Here is an 8,864-nt window from a genome sequence, read left to right as displayed (position 1 = left end):
TTCACCAACATTCAAGAGAATGCTTAGAGACTTAAAGTGACAAACATAGGGTATAAAAATATATAATTTTTGTAATTTGGTTTAATAGTTTTAAATTTCGAGATGACTAAACTTTATATAATAAAATATGAGTGAATCTTCCTACACCTCCCTCACCTCATCCTGCACCCCCAAATTTACTTGTTTGCCCTTCATTTAATAAAAAGTCAAAACGGTAATTAATGAATTTAATTTTTTTAACCCCCAACCATTTTCCTAACTCCCAACCACAAAAATATTTTTTGGTTATAAACCCTGAGGTGCCTGTTCTTGGTTTTGCACTGTAGCAGCAAGTTATTTTTGTTCAATTTTCACTGGTTTACTGCATTGTAATTGGATTGAGTTGTGGTTAAAATTCTCGGGGTGGTGGTAGTGCTGTTGGAAATGAAAAAACATTTGAAAAAAAAATAAACAATTGAAAAACAAATATCATAACCAATATATATGGCAACAAGACGAACAGATATTTCAACCAGACATTCAAATCAAACAGATATTTCAACCAGACATTCAAATCAAAGCCTATCCTGGAGATCACATATATGATATTTAATTAAAAAACTAAGTCTCAAAACGCCTTTGCTCCTTGCCGCAGATCGAAGTCCGGCGCTCCTTGCCGCAGATCGAAGTCCGACGCTCCCTGTCGCAGATCGAAGTCCGGCTTCTCCTTGCCGCAGATCGAAGTCCGGTGTGCCCCGGTTATATGTGTGCCGCAGATCGAACTGCGTTTATCCTTGGTTCTGATGGCCAGCGAGCTCTCCGAACACGACCCACGATCCCAACCCAGCACATAACAGCAAACAAATATATTACAGATTACAGGCAATATGGTACTAACCTGGACGCCAGCTCAGATCTGTGAGGAAAACAAACGAGAAACGCGAGCAAAGCACCATGGGATGGCAGAGACAAAGGACGGAGAGAAAAAGAGGGAGGAAGGAGGGGGTGTAGGTGTAGGGTTTCACTGCTGTGAGATGCGGCAGGGAGTGAGATGCGGAGGAAAGAAGGAGAGGAGTTAAAGTTTAGGGTTTAAAGTTTTACTAAACTTTTTAACCACAATATTTTTCTCTCTCTTCGTTGACTCACAATAACACACTTTGGAATTATAATTTTTTTTGGAGGTGCAAGACGAGGGAGATGCAGGGAGAATGACTCTAAAATATTGTAGGTAATATATATAATTTTTGTAATTTGGTTTAATAGTTTTAAATTTCGAGATGATTAAACTTTATATAATAAAATATTGTAGGTAATATATATAATTTTTGTAATTTGGTTTAATAGTTTTAAATTTCGAGATGATTAAACTTTATATAATAAAATATTGTAGGTAATATATATCTAGATATAGAAGAAATAAATTGATAAATAACTGATAGTCCAACCAATTATTAACCGATGGGACGTTGATAGAAACCTGGTTATATGAAGAACAATAATGGAGACAAAAGAAACCGTAATATGCATGGACGGAGAGATGAAGCCAATGACAGAGACCCACCACAGTCACCAAACCGCGTCTTTTGTGGACAACAATGTCTTTCCTTTATAATAACAAAAATATTATTTACCACTTTCTTATAAATGTTAAAATTATAATTAAATATGTTTATTTTTAAATTATTAAAAAAATTGTATTTAGTTCTCAAACTAAATTATTAAATATTTAGTTCCGGTAATTTATGAAAGTTCTTTTCAACAAATAATATGTAGATTACTTTTCATATCTGATGAATAGAGTTTGATAATAAACTAACATATAACATTTGTATGTGGATAATGATATTTTATATTAATTTTAATAAAATATTAAATTAAATATTTTATAGTTTAGTTTAAGAATTAAATATTTTATAATTTAATTTAAGAACTAAATACATTTTTTCATAATAATTTCGGAAAATAAAAAAACATATTTAATCTTTAAAATTATTTATTCTTCTTTTACTTAAGAAAACCTATTTTAACTCAGTTACACTGAATAATCAGAATACTTTTTTCTAAAAAAAATATGTGTCGTGATTTATTTTAAGGGTTGGTTCATTCATAATACATTCACAAAACGTGTCAATATGAGAATTGAATATATTATTATTATAAGCTTAAGATGTGAATATGAGTTAAATTATATCACACCACATTCATTGGTGTAGAAGCAGAGTTTTTTTTTAAAAAAATTAATTTCAAATGTAACTAGATCAACTTTGAATTTATTTACCTTTGAAACTCGAGTTCAAAACTTATTGTGGCCTCGATTTGTTTATTATTTTAAAGAAATAGGCAACGTGACTACAAATACAATAATGGTAGAAAGCAACAACTACTAAGCAAAAACACTACATTTTCCATATATATATATATATATCTATATATATATATATATATATATATATATATATATATATATATATATATATAGATAGATAGAATAGAATTGTTGTTGATTGATATTCTTCATTGTTTTTGTTTATAAACAAAATTGTAATGGTAATTTAAAAAAAATATGGTCATAATAAGTTTTTAAGTCTATCATTTTTATATAATTGAAAACGCATATTTACATATCTCATCATCACGACCATCAATATCTTACATGCATTATCTATCATTTTAGCTTTCTTTCAGGTTTCATGGTTGTAATGGAAAAGCTACACATGTATTTTGATTTATTATATATATATTACATCTTATAAATGAAGACATGAGGGTGATTTTTCTATTGCAATCACTAATCTTGAAATAAAGTTAAAAATAGAAATAATAAATGATTTAGTAATGGTGACATTAAAACTAAATGGCCAAAAGATTAGTATAAGTGAGTGGATAGACGCTAATTATTAAGATTAGTGGTACTCAATATTAAGATTAGTTGAATAAAATAATAATTATATCTCATTAATTCAACATAGTGAATTAGCTGTCAAAATTATAATAAATATTAGTGAATCAACTAAATCAATTTTAATCTTAAAAGTTCAGTTAAGCAAATGATATTCTTCGGATTTATTATTAAGATTAGTGGTACTAGTAAGGTGGTCAGTTTTATCTAATTTTTTAATGTTATTTAAATTAGTATTATTTAAGTTAAATTATTTTAATTAACTTTTAGTATTTATTAAATTTCACATTGACTTAATCAATACCAATATTTTTCTTTACTTATATTTTATGTTAGTTTTATTTAACTTTAATATTAATTTAATATTTTTAGTTAGTCTTTATGTAACTGGTATTAATTTTATCTATATGTATTAAAATATAAAAAGGTTTGTGTATATATAAAATATTCAAATCTCACAAACAAAGTGTGATACCTAATTTCCCATGACTTTTTAGTGCACAATTGTTTCTCTTCCAAACACATACCATTCTCATTCTTTCATCTTATTTTCTCCACATGATTCTACTCTGGAAACTTTATATTGTACTTGAAAATTCACTTTGTAGGTTGAAAAATATATAGGAAGATGGACATAAATGTTAGCTTTGAATAAATCAAATAAAAAATTCTTGCAAAAGACTAACAACATTTATATTCCACTCACCTACAGAATTATTTCATTCACATCAATCTCGATATTTTTTCTTTATACATAAATATAGGAAAAGGTTTATTTTTAATATATCAAAATTCAACAACCTTGATTAAAGTTATTAACTTGACTCATCGGTCATAGTTTAAAAAATTTATCTTTTTAGGAGACTTTTTAATTGAAGGGATAAAAAAACTTCGTCTTTTAAGTGAATTATAATTAGGATTAGGTGATTTGATTTCATTACAACACTTTAATTAATTTTTAAAAATAATATTATCAGTTTGAGTCATATATCAATTTAAGTTGAAGCCTAACATTTTTAAAATTAAATAATATTTTAAAATAAAAAAGATATTAACTTTCAGTTATCACCATAACAAAGCCTAATATTTCCTTTATATTTCGAATAAGTAAGAATATTATATTGTACAACAATATGTTATCTTTATAACATGTAAATGTTCTAAATACTATTATATATTTTACATAAGTTATCTTAATATATTTTATGGACTTCTCAAAAATTATACAAGACTCTTGAATTTTTGCACAGAAGACAATCATTTTTGTTAGTACATAAAAAGACAAATTTGCAAATTATTTGATTAAATGAAATTATTACCGTTTTCCAATTAATTGTAATACAAGCATGGACAATAGTTGTTATCCATTGCATTACATAGTAATCGCACTCATATAAGTTGGTTTGTTTATTACACTACAATATATCATCATAATTCTAAATAATTGAGGAAGAAAAGGAATAAAACAATTATAAATATATGGAACAAAACATCCAACTTGGAGGGACAACCATGCAAGGTTTTTTGCCTTAACATTTGATTTCCCTAACAACATGCTATGGCCCACAATTGAACTATGAAAAAAGGGAATGCTTTAATATACACTTGTATATAATAAAGAAAGCTCATAACATTGAGGTTCTTACTAATATATTACTTGTCCTAATGCATCGCCATTCTCTTGATTTATATTGAATGTCATCTTTAACCTTTGATAAGGATGATTAGATTGTAAAACTCTTTGCTGACGCAAATATATTATTTTTCCTTTCATGTTTCAATTGACGAGCTACAAAGTTTTCTTTACATATAGGACATGCCTTATGACATTTGAAACTGTATCCTGACAAATTACTATAAGTTGGGAAGTCATTAATGGTGCAAAAAACATTACATGTATCACGAAAGTTTCAGAAGCAAAAACATCAAATATTTCAACCCCATCACCCCACAACAACATAAAGTCTTCAACATCTATATCATATCTAGGCTGTCTTAGACTAGACATCATCATAGACAACATCATATACTTTCTCTTCATGCACAAATCCCAGAGATAAGTTGTAAATGAATAATATAATGGGCCAACAACTATGGTTGGTACTTAAATTACCAAATGGATTCATTCCATCGGTAGCTAAACAAAACCGAAGATTTTTACATTCTTGACCAAACTGGGGAATTCATGATCAATATTTTTCCATTGCATTGAATTAGCTAAAGTGAGAAGCAATCTGTCACATCTTCCCTCATCTACATGCAATATAAGGTTTTTAGCGTCTTTTGGATTCGTAAACAAACACTTACAACTGAGCATGATTGGAAAGTATCAAACTACTCTGAAAGCGGGACCATCCTTTTCTATCTGACCATTGTCTTCACTTTTATTTTTCTACTTGTACCATTACAACCAACATTTTGGACATTTTTTCAAACCTTCAAATTCTTTCATGTATAATATGTAATCATTAGAACATGCATGTATCCTTTTATACTTCATAAAAGAGTTTTCTTAGCATCATATGAGTGGGTAGTGTATTTCCATCTGGAAGCATTTCATTCAACAACGTCAACAATTCTATGAAACTCTTATCGGTCCATCCTTTGGTTGCATTCAAGTTCATGAGTCTTAACACTGTTGAAAACCGTATGAACTTATTTGAACCAACATACAATGGAGTCTTTACATCAGTAGACATTGTCTCATACACATGCACTTGGGCAAAAACTTCAAAGGAAACCATCACAAATAAGGTGTTCTCCAATATTGGTTCCATTTAACTTTCTCCCATTCAAATAGTTGACACAGACATCTAAATTTTACTTCATCATCACTTCTACCCTCATTATGTTACGTAAATTTTATAAATTCTTTTATTCCTCAGTCAAACTCAACACTAATGCATGATAAATTAATCCAATTTTGATCGGTATGTATATATAATAAAATTATGTGACATTTTTTAGTAATCTTTAATGAATGATCACCTTAGTTTTGTATTCAAGGTGTGACCATATCCCATTCAAGAATCAGTTTATTGGTACATATCAATTATAAACAACATACCTCAAATTTCAAGAAATTTTACCAACATTTCGCATCGGTCTTCAAATCACACTAAATGAAAGTAGTTATCAACCACAATCAAAATTCACCTAAAGATAAATACAAAATAGAATTAAAAAATATTCATAAATTTTAAGATATGTATATTACAAATATATTTTAACTAATAAATTTTGAAAAAAAAATATTAATCTTCTTAATTTGTCAAACGAGATAATTCAAGATTCAATACATATAAATTATTAGTACCATATCCTGTTATATTAATTTTTAAAAATTACAAATTTTTCAAAAATTTTGGAGACAATAAATAATTTTTGTATTGAATCTCAAACGAGAAACTAAGGCTAACTCAATGTATCAATAATCTTAAATAGACAAAATAAATCAATACATTTAAGCATATAATTATCACACATCTAGCATATAAAAAATAAACAACATACTTATTTTGTATTTTTGGTCTTCTCTAAATCTTTTTACATAGTCATATTATTCTGTTTAATATTAAACTTAACATTTATATAATCCAATTACTTATAGTATGAAGTGCAACTTTTATTTAAATCTTAAAATTATAAGACATACATTCTAATAAACGGACATTCAACCCAATAAAAGGAAAATAGTTTTTGGGTCTAAATTTTGAAGGGGTCTAAATTTTGAAGGTAATAATATAGAAACCTAGGAGCATGAATGTGAGCAACAATGGAGGAGATGCAACAATATCCACCACAATGCAATAGTAATTGAACATGAATGACAAAAAAATAAAAAGAAAATTTTACAATTAATGAACCCGTGCAAGACACGAACATCACGAAAAATAAAGGGAATCGCGAACTAAGGAGACGAAGATGGTGGAGAGTGAAGATCTTCTAAAACTCGTATGCAAGAAGATGGTGGACAGTGGTGACCTCCTCGACGTCATGGCAACACACATGGAGCCAGAGGAACAAAGTTCAATGGTTATGAAAGGTGCAGTGGAGGAAGGTGTTGGGTCTATCAAGGAGGATGTTTACCGAGGAGACACAAATACCAATGAGATCTGAGCTCAACCACATAAGGGATTGATACCACTCTCTACCCAAAACCTTAAGGCAATGGGTTAATCGATCTTTCATCTTTATATAGTGCTATACTTTCTCATTTCTATCAAATGTGGGATTTAGACTCACTTGGATTTCCAATAGAAGGAAACAGAAAATCGCAAAGTGGAGGAAGGAAGAAGAAACTGTAGAAATGAAGTGGCGCCTTTATAGCTTTCATGAAATTAACCCTAGGTAGAGCTTTAGACATTAATTATTAGCAAAATTGAAGCCTAAAGGCTAATCGGCTTCGATTTTCCCAATAATTGAAGCCTAAAGCTCTACAATCAATGACAAATTTGAAATTTTAGTGAACTATTAACTCTTGATTCTTTAGAAAATGAAGCATAAAGATATTATAGGTCTCAGCTCCATAGGAACCAGAGCCTATTCCTCTACTATCAAATAAAGTAATTAAAACAGAGTGAGAATTTTGAAAAATTTGCCAACTTATATGCCCTAATTGTTTAGGAAACAAAAGCATATATGAAAATATGCTTTGGCTTTCCAACAATCGAGGCCTATAATCAAAGCATATAAGGCAATTTTAAAAACCTAATATGCACTAGTGATTATGCAACATATACAATATATGCAACACAATCATTGCATTTACTTGTCCCATTTTCCATGGTGAAACTTTATCTCCGATCAAATTAGACCATCTCTTTCCCTTTTTGTAAATGTAAATTATTAAGGTTGATATTCTATATTTTCATTATATTGTTGAAATTAAAAATCATGGTTAATTTTGGGTCTCATCATGACTAATGAATGAATATCTTGGATATTCATTATTATCTATTAATATTAGAATTTTGAAAAAAATAATAATTTAGGTATGAAGTATTAAATATATGATTTAGTTTAATCACTATTGAATTAGGTTGTTTTTTTTTGTCAAGTTTTATATTTTATAATTATGTAATTTAGATTATAAAAATATTTTATAAAATAGTACTAATTAATTATTTTAATCCGGATTGACTAATAATTTTGTTGTTATTCTATATATTTCATAGTATATAAACATTAGAAAGTTTTAGGAGATCTCCATGTTATACATTTTAGTCATACAACTTTAAAACATTTTTTCGTATATGTTTTCTGACGTTACGATTATTACATCTAAGAAATAATTTCATTGTATGAGGTCCATAAACAAATTGAGCATAAAGTAAGGAAAATGAGAAGTATATGATTTGTTGAGTCTCAATTCATGCATAAGTTTGGGAAAATGAAAGTATAGATCCAAGAATATTTACAAACAAGAATATATATATATATATATATATATATATATATATATATATATATATATATATATATATTTTGACATCGTACATAACAAGTTGGTTTTGAATAATTATTTATCTTTTAATTATTTTACTTATATAATTAGTTTGTCATTTCATGTCGAACTCACTAGGAGTTAATTGTCATTATATCTACGAGTCAAGTATTGATTCATTTTTTGTAGGATTAAATATGTTTTTAGTCCCTCAATTATCAAGCGATTTTATTTTTCGTATCTCTTTCAAACTTTGGTACACTTTGATCCTTCTCCTTTAGGAAACTATAATTTTTCGTCCTCCAAAACCAACGACGTTAAAAATCAGCTGAGGTGGCTAACAGTGGTGTGCCACATCATTTGTACTTTTGCTGATACTGAGTCCATCTACTTCTCTCCCTCCCTCTTCCTCCATCTCTTTCCTTGCATCTTCATACTCACAGCTTCTCTCCCTCCTTCTTCCACTCGTCCATCTGCCGCCGTATCACAAAACTCTTCTCAAAGATCATGCGCATGAGCACCACCGACAAGAAAAAGAGC

Source organism: Vigna umbellata, chromosome 1 (genome assembly GCF_029865625.1).
Source record: "Vigna umbellata cultivar VRB3 chromosome 1, Vumbellata_1.0, whole genome shotgun sequence".
Lineage (NCBI taxonomy): Eukaryota > Viridiplantae > Streptophyta > Magnoliopsida > Fabales > Fabaceae > Vigna > Vigna umbellata.
Note: the sequence above shows the minus strand (reverse complement) of the source record.